The sequence below is a fragment of the Triticum urartu genome, chromosome 4, assembly GCF_003073215.2.
Source record: "Triticum urartu cultivar G1812 chromosome 4, Tu2.1, whole genome shotgun sequence".
Lineage (NCBI taxonomy): Eukaryota > Viridiplantae > Streptophyta > Magnoliopsida > Poales > Poaceae > Triticum > Triticum urartu.
In genome coordinates, this window is record NC_053025.1 from 234,766,692 (window position 1) to 234,785,622 (window position 18,931).

Consider the following 18,931-nt stretch of genomic DNA (forward strand, 5'->3'; position numbering starts at 1 on the left):
CAGTTCAGTCCACCGATATGGTCCTTTACACATTTACCCATGCATATGTAGTGTAGCTCCTTGCTTGCGAGTACCTTGGATGAGTACTCACAGTTGCTTTCTCCCTCTTTTCCCCCTATTCCTTCTACCTGGTTGTCGCAACCAGATGTTGGAGCCCAGGAGCCAGACGCCACCTTCGACGACGACTCCTACTACACCGGAGGTGCCTACTACTACGTGATGCCCGCTGACGACGACCAGAAGTAGTTTAGGAGGATCTCAGGTAGGAGGCCCGCGCCTCTTTCGATCTGTATCCCAGTTTGTGCTAGCCTTCTTAAGGCAGACTTGTTTAACTTATGTCTGTACTCAGATATTGTTGCTTCTGCTGACTCGTCTATGATCGAGCTCTTGTATTCGAGCCCTCGAGGCCCCTGGCTTGTAATATGATGCTTGTATGACTTTTTTTATTTGTAGATTTGTGTTGTGATATCTTCCCGTGAGTCCCTGATCTTGATCGTACACGTTTGCGTGTATGATTAGTGTACGGTCAAATCGGGGGCGTCACAGCCAGATAAAATTTCAACACTGCAACTTCTTCAAAAATGAGAAGTGAATGAAAGGTTATGCATTGGAGAAGTGGGAGTCGACCTTGAACCCTGTGTTCATGCCCATGGAAATGATGTATACCTTATCATGGAAGCTTCTCTTAAAATAATTATCCCCTTGTTATAAGTTCATCTTATATATGGGGATTGGTCTTTTGCAACTATGGTTCCGACCAAAAATTTCTTCTTGATTCCATCTCTTGGACAAGTTAGAGTACTTGCCTTCTGCAGATCAATACGCCTGCCCAACCTCTATTTTTGATCTGCTTTCTTGTATTACCCCCATGGTATCTCGAGGATATATCTTATGAATTTCTGATGAAGTAGTACCTTCCATGTCATAGTGACTCCACGGGTTCTGGGTTGTCGTCAACCGAGAACATTGATAAGTGAATCGATTCCGCGCTTCGATACGATAACTCTAAGTAATTTTTGTTGCCTATGAGTTTAATAATCCTTCAAGTCATTCCTAGCCTAATTGGCTATATCCTTATCATGCTAAATTGTAATTGTGCTACCTGGTCCTTCTTCCCGGAACACAACTATCGACGATGAGCTAGGCTTACGTCGATCTTCCTCATCATATCATTTCGCCTTGAACCGCAAGCTTGGTCTCGAGTTTGTGTCGTACCCGTGGTTCCAATAACCTTTCGCTTCATCATTCCTTTGACTTGATGTCATTGCCGATCGATTACATCTTCAGGTAATCTCTCGACAAACGTGTCTTGATCATCATTAACATATTGAGCTCTTTGAAGATACCCATCGAATTCATGATGAGCAATACCATCCTTGCCCCTCGATGATGTGTGTTATCATCGACAACATTCTTGCCTTCCCACAACACAAACTTGTTCATGTTATGAATGCAACTTGCTATCCAGCTTGTATGATGTTCCACCTTGAAGTATTAATGTCCTTTATGATAAGGATGTCATGAGGATTGCTCCACCTCTTAAGAATTCTTGGTATAGTGATGCTTCTCACCATCATCATTCTTTCTTGGTCCCCTTGTTGATTCCAACCGGTGTACCAACAAGTGAACGGTGCTGTTTGGATTCTGCCCTTCTAGAAAACCTATTGCTTTGAAGTTAATGGTCGGCCGTTCATTCTTAGACTATTGATTATTGAATCACCATTCTAACATTGGTCGTGCAACCCAACCCATATTTCGGGCACACCTTTCAACCAATGTTTAATTGTGTATGTTTTCCTCGAGCATACTTCATTATATCATTTGATCTGACAAATGTTATCTCCTTATCCACATAATTGTGGAGATGCATCTTTTTGGATACCTCGTTGAATTATCGATGATTCCATCAGCCACTTCCTCATCCTCTCCTTGGCTTAATGATGAACCCTTGTTCGGAACTCGCTTCCATAGTTCATTTCCCGAGAATCATATAATGTCATCTTGTCAATTGTGTTGCACCTCTTCTTCTTAGGCGTCCTGAGTTTGAGATATCCTAACACCAATCAGATCTGAAGCTCTGCCAGATTTGATGGTTGGAACATTTTTACAAGAGTTATAACATTGGTCTTTTTATGACCCGGTTAGGTGATGTCATGCCTAGCACACCTGGCTAGAGGGCCTATTGTTACAGTTCTTCCTTTTGGCATGTTAACCATTCTTCCATGAGGAAATTGTAAGATTTATTCTACAAGTTGTTCCTGATGGATCCTTCCTGTATCCAAAGTCTGAACTTTGCTTAAGGACCATGTCAATGCTATCTCGAAGCATGTCTGTGGTAATCTGATTTTCAATAAGAACAGTTGAAGCACAATGCTAAAATTTTCTTATTAATTACCCCAAACACCGTTGTTTGGGTAATGTCATGAAATTCCTCTTCCCTTACCTAAAAGGTTTTCTACTTTCTATCCTGTCATGGATATCATGCTCTACTTGTCCTTGGGAAGGATATAACCTTGAAATGTGTGTTTAAACACATTTTCCTTTCCATTGTTCTGTTTAATCTGATAACCATATTTTCCTTTCCATTGGTTAGTTTAACGTTTCTTGTGATCTATATGATCTAAGCAGTAATATTCTCGTGCATATGTAAACACCTCGGTGTACAATTCTGTCAGCAAGACCCTGTTACTATTGTTGATGACATTCCGGTAACCACCGATGGACGAGAACTTTGCCTATTGGTCCGCCCCATTCAACGAGCAGGAAGATGGTTCTCTTCGTCCCTCGCCCTTGGTACCGACATTGTTGCCGACATAACTGATAGGCTACACTCTGACATGTCTTGCTATCATGACCGTGCAAGACGTCACCGCCCTTCTTACTTTTAACCCACATGGTGGGCCCATAACCCACAGTTCCATAGGATCGAAACCTGACTCTCCTGTACACCCCTGTTCCCAAGGTTGTTCCTCGCACATGGCCTCGTATATAATTCACGAGCCACCTTCTGAAAGATCATCAATTCTGGTATCAGACATTATACTTATTCCCGCTGCTTAGAACACCTTTCATGCCCTGTAACAGGCATTAGTCGTTTGCCTGCCCGCTCGAAACTTCCCATGATACCTCCTTACTTTACTCTCGATATTTTCTTAAGTTCCAATTCGAGGGTTACTTCCGCCACCTGCCTCGATGTCATCGACCAGATAGTCGACCTTGCAGAGATCCGTTCTCCCGGAATATACCCCTCCTTATTCTGTCGTAAGTATGATGGAGGTCCTACATAAAGGATGCTGGCCTCATCGTGATGACTTGAAGCAGAGAAATAAAGACAACCATGTAATGGATCGACCTCTTCGAGAAGCGCAACCAAGACCAAAAGATTCGTTAGAATTTCGTAATCAAACCTTTCCCCCCTATTCCACCTCTTAAATCTCGGGACGAGATTTCTTGTAGTGGAGGAGAATTGTAACGCCCGGATAATTAAGCTACAATGAACCTCTACTAATGATACCACGTCACCATGATTACTATTGTTAATCCCGCGATGATTCAATTTTCGTTCAAGTCCAAATTTACGATGATGTCAAACGAGAAACATTTTCAAGCATTAAAACTAAAATCTTCTGGATGTGACAAATAAATCATAAGTAATGTCGGTGGACAGTCCACATTTTTATAAAATGTTTAAATTCACTAAAATAATAAAACTGTAGCAAAAGCAATTAATTAAATGCATTTTCAATTATTAAATTATAAAACTATTTTATTTAGTTTCCCAAAACTATTAGGACTGTAGCATATTTATTAACACTAAATTAGTGGCTCGTTTTTAAATTTGATACAACTATAATAAGTAAAAATAAAATGTTAACAAAAAATGAATGAAAGAGAAAACAAGAAATGAAATGAAACCCCCCACTGGGCCAACCGGACCAACATGCTCAATCCACCCCAGCCCAACACTTCCTGTCTCCTTCCCTGTTCATCATAGACGCCGTGGACGCACGCGCCGCGTCCATGGCTCCGATTGCCAGGTGCTGGCCATCCCGCGACCCTCCCCGAGGATAAGAGCACCCCCAGCCTCCCGCTCCCTCTGCAACCCTAGCCCCCAACCTCGTGATCTTTCAGGCACCCGCCTCCACCGCCGCCACCACCGCCTACTGCTTCAGTCATCGTGAACCAAGCCGAGACTTAGCAGACGGCCTCGCTTCCTCTTCCCGAAGCGGCGGCAGAGACAGTACGGGCGTTGGCTGCAGTTAGTATCCCGTTGACGAGCACGAGGGATAGTAAGGCCGGTGATGATGGTTCTGATAAGGGTCCGGACAAGCGTGATGGTGGAAAGTTATCAAAGTGGGCTATTAAGAAAAAAGAAGCTTCCGTGCTATATATGTGGCGAGCCGAGACATTTTGTGGTAGAGTGTACCACAGAACTATGTGATTATTGTTCTAGATCGCAACATACATCTGGGGAGTGTCCGTTGCTTTCTGGTCCCAAGCCGGTGGTTAATATATATGGGGTTTGCTGTAAAGAACTAATGTTTTTTGAGTCACCTGATGTGGCACCGGTGAAGCATGTGCAGGAGAGTTCTTTCCCTGCTGTTGTCAAGGTTACCAATGGGACTTTAACTGAGGCACATATTGTGTGAAAGTTGCAGGATTTAGTACCAGGCAACCATCAGTGGGATCTTGTTAAGTTGGAGGCCCAGACTTACAAGGTTGATTTTCCCACTAAGGAGGATCAGGTCCATACCCTTAAGTATGGCATGTGTAGAGTTCAGAGTACGAGCATTATCCTGGCTTTTGATGAGTGGAAGGAGCAGGATCCCGAGGGGACACCTTTAGAGAAGGTCTGGGTTCGCTTCTATGGTGCACCACGCAAATATATTAATCATTTCTCAGTAGCTTGGAGTTTAGGTTCTATCATCGGTAAGACGGAACAAGTAGACATGCCTTTTACTCGGGCACATGGAGCAGCGAGGTTACTTGTTAGTGTACTCAGTTTGGAGTTCGTGCCGGATGTGGTCAAGTGGACGCGCGTCGGAGTCACGTATGTGCTTGAGCTTGAGATTGAGGATACACTGATACCTCAGGACGGAGATGAGATTTAGGACATGGATACAACTGAGGGTGATGGTGCACCCAGGAATTAGGATAAGGGGCCTGAGAACACACCTCGGGAGTCGGCTATGGGGCCAAAGTCGCATGGTACGACTGATACATCCGCCAAGGAGGCGCCTTCTTCAATGACACCGATGACCTCACTTCGGTTTGGCTCTTTTGGAGCGCGGTCTGCTCCTAGTCGGTTATGGAGTAACCGAGTGGAGATGGAGGATCCAGAGGAACTCGAGCTACCGCCAGTGTTGTCCCCTGTTGTTACTCTGCACACATCTCCGAGGGTCATTTCCGGGTCACACGGTCCATCGGATAGTACTTCACCGGTGGTTTGTGGGGGGTGGAGAGCACGAGGCTTGCAACCCCAGCCTACCCGCGCCGGCGACTAGCTCTCGGGGGGAGGCGCGCGAGCAGGTGGTTCGATGCCCCAGCCCACCCTCGGCGGCGCCTTGCTCTGCGGGGGAGGGGCGTGGGCAGGAGGCCCGCTGCACCAGCCCACCCGTGCTGGTTGATGTTTCCTTGGGGGATGGGCGCAACCAGGAGGCCCGCGGCGTCCTCTCACCATGAGGCAATATCGGACATCACGGTCAGGACCATGGCCGGGAGGCCTGCTTTCCTTCTCCGACATCTTCTCCATGCAGCTTTGGTGGCTTGGGGGGAGTGAGACTGTTGAGCAGATGGCTCCACGGTCTCCTTCTCCCATTACTACGGCTGGAGATACCCGTCTGACTGCGCCTTACCTCGCTTCACCAGCAATTGGGGGAGGGCGTCGGAGCAGGGATCCCACACCTCGGCAGAGGACTACGGAGGAGCTTGTTGCTTTTGATGGCATTTCGGATCTGGTCACGACTGGCAGGCGTGTCAGTAGCCAGATCCAAGGCCAACTAGATGCTGACGACCTGCAGTTAGCGCACGCCAAGAGGGCGGCCATGCTTCGAGATGTCGAGGCAACTACAGGTATGTCTTTTGATAAGAGTTGTTCAATTCTACATTTCACTGAACATGAGATTATTGATAAGGCAAAAGACTTAGGAGTTACTTTGTGTTCAAATGAAAAAGAGATAGCAAAATCGGTCAATGATCTTTTCGATTTAGAAGCAGAGCGGGCCTTTGAAATATTTCGAAATCTCGCATCAGTTAAGCCTATGAATGACGATGACATGAACAATCTAGGAATTGTAACCCTTGAAAATATATGTAATAATCTCTTACCTACTGAGGAGGATGAAGATGAGGAGGGGTTAGATATTATGGACACTATAGAGCCTCTAATGGCAGAGGGCATTGTTCCGTGTCTTACCGACCCTACGTTTCCGAAGGGTGATGAGGAGAAGCCCAAACGACCTTGGAAACGGAAAATCTATCCTACTTCGGTGGTTCATAGAAGTGCTAGGGTCAAACATAAGAAAAAAAATTCCATGATGACATATGAAAGGAATCTTTTGGAATAGCAGAGGTCTAGCTGACTTGGCTAAACGTAGGTTCCTGGCTGAGACAACGGTAGAACAACATCTAGATTTTATTGCACTTATGGAAACATGACGTGATAACTTTACCTCATAGTTCCTTGGAACTCTTTCCGTGGAATTGATTTTGATTGGCATAGCTTACCTCCTAGAGGAAGATCTGGAGGGATCTTTCTAGGGGTCAGGTGTGAAACACTTGAGGTGCTGAATGTGGTTCGGGGAGATTTTACGATCAAATTTCGGGTGAGATCAAAATTGGATGGTTTCCGATGGTCTCTTGTGGCTGTATATGGAACAGCACAACCTGAACTTAAACCAGATTTTCTAGCCGACGTAGTGTGGATTTGTGGAGATGAAACTCTGCTGATCCTAGTCGGTGGGGATTTCAATATGATTCGGAGAAGAGATGAGAAGAACAATGACAATTTTCATGGGCGTTGGTCTATGATGTTCAACATGATTATCGAAAGTCTTACTTTGAGAGAAACTGAACTCACCGGTAGACAATTTACTTGGGCCAATTCTTTGCCCACTCCCACTTATGAGAAGCTGGATAGGGTACTCGCCAGTGTGGAATGGGAACAAAAGTATCCTTTGGTGTCGGTTCATGCGATGCAGCGAGTGATCTCAGACCATACACCTCTTTTTGTAGACTCGGGAGAGGCTATGCACGTTGCGAATAAGAATGCCTTCTCTTTCGAACTAGGTTGGTTCGAGAAAGAAAACTTTTTGGAGATCATTGCACGTGAATGGGCAAAACCTGTTAGTGGACGCACTAGTATTGAATGATGGAAAAATAAGATCAGACATCTGAGGCAGTTTTTGCGAGGTTGGGCTACAAATGAGAGTGAGATCTACAAACAAGAGAAAGAACGACTCACTCAATTACTTGAGGTGCTAGACTTAAAGGCCGAGAGTACTCTCCTTACGATTAGTGAGCAAAACTCCAAGTCCGAAGCTGAGTAAGTCTTACGAGCTCTTCTTAGAGAAGAGGAGCTCAAATGGGCACTGCGTGCTAAAGTACTTAAGGTTATCCAAGGGGATGACAATACAAAAAATTTCCATATGATTGCCAATGATAAACATAGGAAGAAGAGAATCATATAGCTAGAACAGGACGAGGAGACAATTATGGGACATGAGAATTTGAAAGCTTATATCACTAATTATTATAAACAACTCTTTGGGCATCCGGAAGTAAGCTCGGACTGCACGGTGGCCCTTGATGGGTTTGTATATGGAGATATACCACAACTCCAGGAAGAGGAGAATGGTATTCTATCTGCACCATTTACTGGGAAGGAGATTCTAAATGCCATCTCATAAATGAAACCGAATAAAGCCCCGGGACCAGATGGGTTTCCAGCTGAATTCTATAAGAAATGTTGGCATATTATTAAGGATGATCTTATGCCTATGTTTCATGATGTCTTTAGTGGTCATCTTGAGTTGTTTCATCTAAACTGTGGCTTGATTACGTTGTTGCCCAAGAAAGAAGAAGCAGTTCGGATCAAACAATTTAGGCCGATATGTCTTCTTAATGTGAGTTTCAAAATTTTCACAAAGGTTGGTACCAACAGATTGACACAAATTGCTCATTCGGTGGTACAACCGAGTCAGACGATGTTCATGCCAGGGCGACACATACTTGAAGGGGTAGTTGTTTTGCATGAAATGCTTCCTGAAATCCATTCAAAGAAACTAGATGGGGTTATCTTCAAAGTGGATTTGAGAAGGCATATGATAAAGTTAAATGGCCTTTCATTTAGCAGGCAATGCGCATGAAAGGATTTAGTGAGGCTTGGAGGAACCAAGTGGGTTCTCAAGTCCAGAATGGTAGTGTCAGAATAAAGGTCAACGATGATATCGGTCATTACTTTCAAACACATAAGGGTTTGAGACAAGGTGATTCCATGTCTCCTCTCTTGTTTAATATCATGGCCGATATGTTGGCCATTCTCATTGGCAGGGCCAAGCAGCATGATCAAGTGGAGGGAGTAGTTCCTCATTTGGTCGATGGAGGTGTTTCCATCTTTCAATATGCTAATGACACTGTCCTTTTCATGGAACATGACATTGCCAAAGCGCGCAACATGAAACTGATATTATGCCTCTTTGAACAGTTGTCTGGTTTAAAGATAAACTTTCACAAGAGTGAGTTGTTCTACTTTGGGAGGGCCAAAGACGAGCAAGACACATATAGACAACTTTTTGGGTGTGAATTAGGGTCTTTACCTTTTAGTTACTTGGGCATACCAATTCACCACCGTAAGTTATCCAATAAAGAATGGAAGTGTATCGAAGATCGAATTGAGAAAAAACTGAGCTGCTGGAAGGGTAAGCTTATGTCTTATGGAGGTCGGCTGGTGTTGATTAATTCAGTACTGACCAGTATGCCGATGTTCCTATTATCTTTCTTCGAAATTCCGAAAGGAGTTCGGAAGCGACTTGATTTCTTCAGATCTCGTTTCTTTTGGCAGTCAGATGAGGCCAAAAGAAAGTACCGACTGGTGAGATGGGACATTTTTTGTCGGCCAAAAGACCAGGGGGGTCTGGGTATTGAGAACTTAGAAATCAAGAATAAATGCCTTATGAGCAAGTGGCTATACAGGCTCGAGACGGAGCCGGAGGGCATGTGGACACAAATTTTGCGCAGTAAGTATTTACAGTCCAAAACGCTTGCCGAGGTTACCATGCGACCAACTGACTTGCCATTCTAGAAAGGGCTTATGAGAATGAAGGATTTGTTTTTCCGCAGGGTCAAATTCTTGGTTGGCAATGGAATGTCAACAAGATTTTGGGAAGATATGTGGTTAGGAGAGACACCCCTGGCCGTGCAATATCCCACCCTTTATAACATTGTGCAACGTAAGGGGGATTACGTAGGCACAGTGTTCCAAACGATTCCCTTGAATATTCAATTCAGGCGTGCTTTAGTTGGTGAGCGATATAATTCCTGGTTGCACTTGGTTCGGAGATTGATAGATGTTCAACTTTCCGACCAGCCAGATTCGATACATTGGACACTAGCTAAAAATGGGATCTTTACGGTGAAATCTTTCTATATGGACTTGATTAATTCTGGCCCAATCTCAAGATCGTTGCATATTTGGAAGATTAAGGTCCCTTTGCGTATTAAATTTTTTATGTGGTTCGTCCATAAGTAAGTCATCCTCACCAAGGACAATTTGATCAAAAGGCGATGGGTAGGTAGTTCACGGTGTTGTTTTTGTGATCATGACGAAACAATGGAACACTTATTTCTTGAATGCCCACTTGCCAAATTGCTTTGTAGAACCATCCATATAGCTTTCAACATTAAGCCTCCAGTTGATATTGAATCGTTGTTTGGAACATGGTTAACTGGGGTTGAATATACTACTGCAGCTCGTATTCGGATTGGAATATGTGCGCTTTTATGGGCTATATGGAATTGTCGAAATGATTTGATTTTTAACAGACAACATAATTTAAATTTCTTGCAGGTTATCTTTAGAGCTACTGCATGGATCTGTACGTGGTCCTTACTCACTCCTATGGACTCCAGGGAGCCTTTGGTTACTGGGTGCAACTAGTGGGAGATGGTAGCACATGTTATATTCAACCGGTTCGGATGGCGGTCGCATTACAGGATAGGAGTCTAGGGAGCTTATCCTTCTTTTTGCCTTACCGGTTGTATTTTGGAGCGCTTACTTTCTTTTTATTTGTTTTGCTCCATTTGCGAGCTGTAATACCATCATGATTTTGTGGTACTTCGAGGATTTTTAATATGATGGCTGCATGCATCATCATGATGCAGAGGCCGGGGGTATGCCTCCATTTCCAAAAAAGTGTGTGTTGTTCTCAGTGGAGTATAGGCCTATAGGTATATGCTTTTTGTTTCTTTTCTTCTTCCTGGTAGATCCTACGTCTGCTGTTCCTTTTGTGCATGGATTTTTTGTGTTTTTGTTCTCTCCCCACTTGATGTATTTATATTTATCCAATGAAAAAGCACCTTGCTTGCTTTTGTAGCTACAAAAACTCTCTATTTGTATTAGTATACACTTGCATATATTGTTTAAATGAAGCATTAAGAGTTGTTTGAGATATCAATTGCTGAGGTCCTATTTACATTTATATTGTTTGGATTGATATTTAATGGTGCATTTCAAAATTGCATATGCAGGAGAGGCTCACACTGAGGGAGGGCTAAATTGTGGGTGATGCTATCCCACTAGGATTGTGTCACACCACCTACATGATTAGTCCCAGGAAAAATATAAAGCATACCAAGGTATTATTAAGATCGATTTAAATGATTTCCTGTGTCCTGGGGTCTAGATAAGTTAATTATCTTCATATGTAAAGTTCACACCATCAGAGAATGTACTAAGATAGAGTCCATATGCTAGAGATTTTGCATACATGTGAACCATACCCTATCTCAAAGTGTGACATCACGCTGGAGCATCCAGTATGTATATAGTGATCCAGTATGCAACTAGCTATAACAAGACCTGCTCTCATGTTAGTCCATCTTCGTTGACAAGAAGTTTGGACACACCCACTATGTATATAGTGATACACTGGACACATCCAGCTAGCAGTATCATTTTATTCTGAACCTAATAATATTTCATGGATTCAGATTTTTCTTGTTCTAATTTTTCTTATTGTGGTGTTGTTGTTTTGTAGGTATTTGTTGTCCAGGAATAGGTCGCTTCCAAGGCCATCTCGGCCCAATCCCACAGTACTCCTTCCCTTCATTGTGCCATCTGCTCTAAAGGAACCGGGGCACTTTGCCGCCGCCGGATGCACGCTCGACTGGTGATCGTGTCTTTTGTCAAAGGCCTGAATGGTTCGGTGAAAAAAATTGGTATGTATAATTTCAAAGCTTCTTGCATTGTAGTAGGAAAATCTGTATGAGTTTATTCTCGAAAGCTTCATTTTGGTTAATTAGATAGTAGTTTTTTTAGAGGAAAAGGGCTCGAAGCCCCGGCTCCATTTGTATTGAACAAACGAAACCACACAGGTCCACCATCAAGTTACAAGTACGCGAGGGGATATACAGCACACACGCTGCCCCAGCAAAGAACAGCCTGAGCCTCAAATGAAACTACGGCAGCTACTTTAAAGAGAAATAAACTAGACCCGAAGATACTACAGCCAGCAAAGAAAGAGATCGGAGATGAAGCGAGGATACATCATGTAGAGCTCAAAATGGACATCTGATCTCAATCAGTGCCACGGTTGTGCAGCACCTCCGAGCACTTCAGAAGGCCTAGCCAGGGTCCGGCCATAGCAAGAGGGGGGGGGGGCTCGCGCTACCTGCTCTAGCTTTCTCACCAAGTGCATCACCTTTTCTTTGACTGGGCCAGAGCATCGAACCACCCAACTGTCCAGCATAGAAGCAATTTTTCTCCACAACACCTACATCCCAAGCCGGGGAACATGGTCGAAACAAATGCCGTTACGATATTTCCACAGAGTCCATAGGACAGCAGAGTGAAGTAAACAATCCACTGGGTGATTTTTCTTATTGGACCACCATTCGAGCATGTCATCTATGGACATTCCAGAATGCTTATTAGAGATATCAAAAATCACTTTCCGTAGCTCTATCGGAATGACACAGCCAAAAAATAAATGCTCAACAGATTCAGATTCACCACAGAAAAGACAAGTAATATCTTCTACATGCTGTATTTTATGGAGGTTATCTCTAGTCAATAATTTGTTTTTAGCCACAAGCCAGAGAAAAATCTAAATCCTCAGGGGGACATTGAATTTCCATATAACAGGGAGGTTACCTGGGCATACCCCCTAAAGTTAATGATGTTGTAGAAGGATTTCACAGTGTAGATACCCTTAGCTTCATAATTCCAGTGTACGGTATCTTCTCTGTCTTCCAGCACAACATTTTTAATGCAGCTGAATAGATCATCCTAGTCAGCTAACATTTTTTGAGTAAAGCACCTCCTAAAAGTGATTTTGAGATTAGTGCCATCCCAGACTTCACTTATAGGGATATTATAGTCATTGGCAATAGTATATAAGTCCCAATACTGGTAGCAAGGGTGGTATGCCCAATCCACTGGTCTTCCAAGAATCTGACACTCTTGCCATTCCCAATAATCCAGGAATAGCCCATACTAGTGGCTTTAGTAGCCCAAAGGATCCCTTTCCAAAAAGGGGAAGCACCATTGTTAGGGCAAGCAAAAACATTAGGACTATGAGTTCTATATTTGGCATCAATTACTTGCTTCCAGATCTTGCCCTCATCTAGAAAGTATCTCTTAATCCAGGAAGCTAATACACAAAGATTCATGTCAGCAATATTAGGGATGCCAAGGCCCCCATGTTGGTTTTGAAGGATCACATTCCCCCAAGCAGCAAGGTGATATTTATGATGACCCTCATAATCGTCCCAAAAACAGTGAGCTAGTTGAGAATTAATCAGCTTAATGACCCATTTTGGGAATTTAATAATTCCCATAAGGTAACCAGGAATAGTGGCTAAACAGGTTTTCACTAGTGTGAGTCTCTTGCCAGAAGACAACAATCTACCTCTCCAGCCAGCCCCCCTTTTGATAATTTATCAACAGTAGGCTGAAGCTCACATTTTTAAGCTTTCTATGATGGAGAGGAGCTCCTAAATATTTAATGGGGAACTCACTTAGTTTGCAACCAAGGATTTTAGCAAATATATTAGCACCACCTCCATTTATATTGATAGGAACCAGGTCACATTTGTGGAAATTAATCCTCATCCTAGATAATTGCTCAAAGCAGGATAGTAACCATTTAAGGTTTCTAGCATGAGATGGGTTGTTACTCAGGAAAAGTAAAGTGTCATCAGCATATTGCATGCTAATGGTGCCATCTGGATTAGAACTAGGAAAGAGCCCTTCCAGGATATCATTCCTGGAGGCTTTAACAAGAATTCTAGTAAAAACATCTGCTACTAGGTTGAAGAGCAAAGGGGAATAAGGGTCCCCTTGTCTGACTCCCTTACCAGCAATAAAGAAATCAATGTTGTCATTATTAATATTAACTCCAACAGAGCCTTTATATAATAGGGATTCATCTTTCTTCATCCATTTACTACTAAAACCTCTCTTATGCATCATGTCCAGCAGGAATTCTCTGTTGATCATGTCATAAGCTTTCTCATAGTCTAATTTAAACACAAAGCCAAACTGCTTACTGGAGTGCACAGAATGAATAATTTCATGAGCTGTGATAATACTCTCAGCAATATACCTACCTTTTATGAAGGTTGTCTGGTTCAGAGAAATTAGATCTTTGCAGATGGGGCCAAACTTATTAGTGGCACATTTAGCAAAGATCTTAAAACTGCAATTACTCATAGCAAGAGGCCTAAATTTCTCCATTCTAATGGCATCATCCTCTTTAGGAACTAGAGTTAAGATGGAGAAGTTAAGTCTAAATAGGTCTAGATCACCTCTCTCCCAATCATGAAATAAAGCAAACAGGTCACCTTTAATAAGGTCCCAAAATTGTTGATAAAATAGAAAAGGAAAGCCATCTGGCCCAGGAGCTCCTTGAGCATAAGAGCCAAAGAAAGCATCCTTGATCTCTTCTTCAGAGAAGGGGGTATCTAATATGCAGTTATGAGCATCAGTAACCTTCTCCCCATCTTCCCCAAAGTCATCTTTCAGGTTGATGTTAATTTCATCTTGGAAGCCAAATAAATTTTTGTAGTAGTTAACAGCAACTTTCATAATACCTTCAGGATCAGTTACAATACCTGCATCTCCTTCCAGCACCATGATCTGTTTCTTCCTCCTCTTTTGATTAGCTATAGCTTTAAAGTAGCCAGCATTTAGGTCCCCTTCTAGTATGTCTCTCTCTGGATCTCTACCTGGCCTTGATTTCTTCTTTCCTCCAGATATCCTCCAGATCACATGCAATTTTTTTATTCTTCTGTTAGTGCTAGGGGAAGGAGGATTAGATTCAGAAATAATATCCAAACAGTTATACTCAGCCACTAGAGCTTGTTTATGTCTGTTCTGCTCCGCCTCATAATTGGCCATCCACCCTTTGATGGCTTTTCTGGAATTCCTAATTTTGAACTGCCAAACATCTATTTCCTTTTTGAAAGGGCATCTAGCAGTCCAAGATTTAATCACAATCTCTCTAAACCCTTCAACCTCCAAGCACCATTTTTCAAATCTAAAATGTTTATCCTTGGGAATGGAGAAAGCACAGGTGTTAACCACCAAAGAGTGTGATCACTACCTAATCTAGGCAGGGCTTTAAGGTGTACACCAGGGAAAGCAGAGGCCCAATCAGTGGACATGAAGACTCTATCTATAGTAGCCATCACTAAATTGTCCTGATTGTTGCCCCAAGTGTACTTCCTCCCATTGATCTTGAGCTCTATTAATCCAAATTTATTGATCCAATCATTAAAGAGGTCAGCCCAGTGTTGATTAATAACACCAATACTTTCATCACTAGCCTCTCTAATTAGATTAAAATCACCACCTACCAGGGTGGGCCCTTCCCAGCCAGTCAGCAAGTTGTGGAGTTCATTAATGAAATCCATTTTAAACTGGTCATAGGCAGAACCATAAACAGAAACAAGTCTCCAAACAGAGTGATCCTGTTTATTCTTAAGCAAACAAGAAATACTAAATTTATGCAAATCACATTGAACAATGTCAAATAGATCCACGTTAACTCCAATCAAAATCCCTCCTGCAGTGTTAATTGCAGGGAGCCATTTCCAATGGAAATTAGTTCTGGGATTAAAGACTTCAAGTTGAAGAATAGTAAATTGTTCTTTCTTGGTCTCAGAAATACAAATAAAATCAGGACTATTGGCTCTAATGAGCTCTTTCAATTTGTCAACTTTATTGGGGCCATTAAGCCCTCTAATGTTCCAAAAGATACCTATCATTTAACTGCAAAATTAATCTTCCTTCTCCCTCTACAATAATTAGAGTTTCTAACCTCAATCCAGGGGGAGTATGATTTAGGGAGCACATTTATATGTGTCCCCTCCTCTGACTCAGCATTAGTCCTAGGACTAAGGTCTGAACTATTAAATTCCTCACAAGTAATATCTATAATAGGAGGTAAATATACAACAGGATTTTCAGAATTAAATTTATCAAGTCTATCTAACTCAATCTGCTTGATAATGCAAATATTATCTCTGATACTATCACTACTAGTTCCTAGGCTAATACCCGAGCACTCTGCAGTTTTGATCAATAGAATCATCCAAACAAGCAAAAGAGTTATGGATACCTTTTCTTATCATATGCAATTCCAGGTTTTTGATTTGCTTCAACTCCTGAGCTTTTTGAAGAGCTGGTCTACTATCTTTTTTGTTCCTTGTGCTAACCCTGGAGGCCATCACATGGCCCCATTTCTGTTATCTGCTAATGCACTTCTGAGAAACAGGCTTGTCCACACCAGCAGCAGCTTCAAATTGTTCCAGGAGAGGGGTGCCAATGTTATCATCATGTTTCTTCTTCACTACCTCGAGGTAGCTTTTGGTCATAGGGGCACCCATAATCTTGGAGGAGACTAAACTTACTTCATTGGATCTGGGAGCAGGGGTGGAGCACTTTTGTGTAGTGGCCCCATTGGACCCAGTAGCATGATGTTTATCTTTGATATTGGAGTTGCTATTGCCAGTATCCATATCTTCTCCAAGCAAGTCATCTTCACTTGTATCAAACTCTTATTCAGTATGCTTTTCTAAGAGGGGTTGTTGTCATCAGGGCCTGGAGGATTATTTGAATCATGTTCACTCACTAACTCAGTCTCCATAGAAAATTTTAGCAAGTAAAGCTGATGGTGTATCTCCACCATCCTATCCCTGGGAATTTTTGTTGGCTCTCTCACAGGCACCTGAATCCTCACCTTCTCATAGAAGCTCCTGAAAATATAAGGGCACCAAGGATAGTAGACACTTGAGAGATAATGTTCCAAGATATCCACCGGGGAGGCAGCCCTTCAATCACAAGCCAGGTTTCCTCCAAAGTGTCATAGGCTGGCATTTCTCCATTCCAGTCACTGAAAGATATAGTCACTCCTTCTTTCTTCAGGTTAATGGATGGGTATTCTACCAAATCCTTGATCTTCTTGTTAGGGGGAAACCTGACAATAGATTTTTTATCATCATATCTTCTGATCTGCCAGGGCCAATTAGTTTTCCACATATCAGAGAAACAAAGTCCCAGCTCTTTCTCAGAAATCTCTCCTTTTTCAATTAAGACTAAACTAACATTCCCAAAGTTCAGCCACTCACGGTCTTCCTTGCCACCAGTTTTCGATGTGAAAAAATCCTAGCCCATTGCTGGCACTCCCCCAATACATGGCAGCAGGATAGGGCTTGTACCAGGTAGGGCATGTATCCATGTGATGGCCAGGGGTCTTGCAGATGAAGCACACTTTTGGGGTGGGACACATACCAACAAAGTGTCCAGGAAGACCATAGTTGTAGAAAATCGCCCCAATGTACTTGGGATCAATATTGAAGGAGGAGGAGTCATCACTTGGAGTATTAGTCTGCATAGTTGTCTGCTTGTTCCTTTGATTCTTCTTTTTCTTGTTCTTGCTAGACTCTGGCTGACTGCTCTGCACACTCCCCCAGTAGATGATCCGCTCCGTCCAAATTGAACTTGCTGCATCTAAGGATTGAAAGGCTGAGGAAAAACCTGAGTAGGAGGCAAATATTGGAAGGGGAAATGCTGTTGATTCGCCCATTGTGGTATCTGCTGCATCTGCTGTATCTGAGGATTCCAGCCCCCTGGCATCCATACATTTGTCCGCATGTCTGCATCATAGCTTGGGAAGAACCAACTGGAAATAGCTGGGGCTTGGCGTAGATCGACATGTGTGGCGGGGCAGCTTGGGGAGCCTAGGGATCCAGAGGTGGCGGAACATGCACTTCCTGTCCCGTCGGAATGGGAGTAGGAGGACGACCATTATGCCCCCTTCCAGGGCCATACCTCCCCCACGACTGCTAGCATCTCTCCCTCCACTAGCCATTTTGACAATGGAAGCAAAAGGAATTTTGCCCGATTTCCTTGACCAGTAGTTGCGAGAAAGGGAGAAGGATTTTGGAGTAGTCATCCGATCCGATTTTCCAACCGGGTGGCAATCAGGTTCAGAGAAGTCTTCAGATGCAAATTTATCTTTCCGAACCCACACCAGATTGGATCTATTGAACTTGCCAGGGATAGGACAAACCCTAGTTTCGCCCCAACCAGTCCCTCCCCCCGTGAGGATCCAGATCTCTTCGGGAAGACGCCTTCTGATACGTCTCCAATGTATCTATAGTTTTTGATTGTTCCATGCTAGTATATTATCTATTTTGGATGTTTAATGGGATTTAATATGCTCTTTTATATTATTTTTGGGACTAACCTATTAACCAAAGGCCTAGTGCCAGTTTATGTTTTTTTTGCCTATTTCAATGTTTCGTAGAAAAGGAATATCAAACGGAATCCAAACGGAACGAAACCTTCGCGAGGATCTTTCTTGGAACAAACGCAAACCAGGAGACTTGGAGTGGAAGTCTGGGACTCCGCTGTTGGAAATATGCCCTAGAGGCAATAATAAAATGGTTATTATTATATTTCCTTGTTCATGATAATTGTCTATTGTTCATGCTATAATTGTGTTATCCGGAAATTGTAATACATGTGTGAATACATAGACCACAACATGTCCCTAGTGAGCCTCTAGTTGACTAGCTCGTTGATCAATAGATGGTTACGGTTTCCTGACCATGGACATTGGATGTCATTGATAACGGGATCACATCATTAGGAGAATGATGTGATGGACAAGACCCAATCCTAAGCATACACAAGCTCGTGTAGTTCGTCTGCTAGAGCTTTTCTGAATGTCAAGTATCATTTCCTTAGACCATGAGATTGTGCAACTCCCGGATACCGTAGGAGTGATTTGGGTGTACCAAACGTCACAACGTAACAGGGTGACTATAAAGGTGCACTACAGGTATCTCCGTAAGTATCTATTGGGTTGGCATGAATTGAGACTGGGATTTGTCACTCCGTATGACAGAGAGGCATCTCTGGGCCCACTCAGTAATGCATCATCATAATGAGCTCAATGTGACTAAGTAGTTGGTCACGGGATCATGCATTACAGCACGAGTAAAGTGACTTGCCGGTAACGACATTGAACGAGGTATTGGGATACCGATGATCGAATCTCGGGCAAGTAACGTACCGATTGACAAAGGGAATTGTGTACGGGATTGCTTGAATCCTCCACATCATGGTTCATCCGATGAGATCATTGTGGAACATGTGGGAGTCAACATGGGTATCCAGATCCCGCTGTTGGTTATTGGCCGGAGA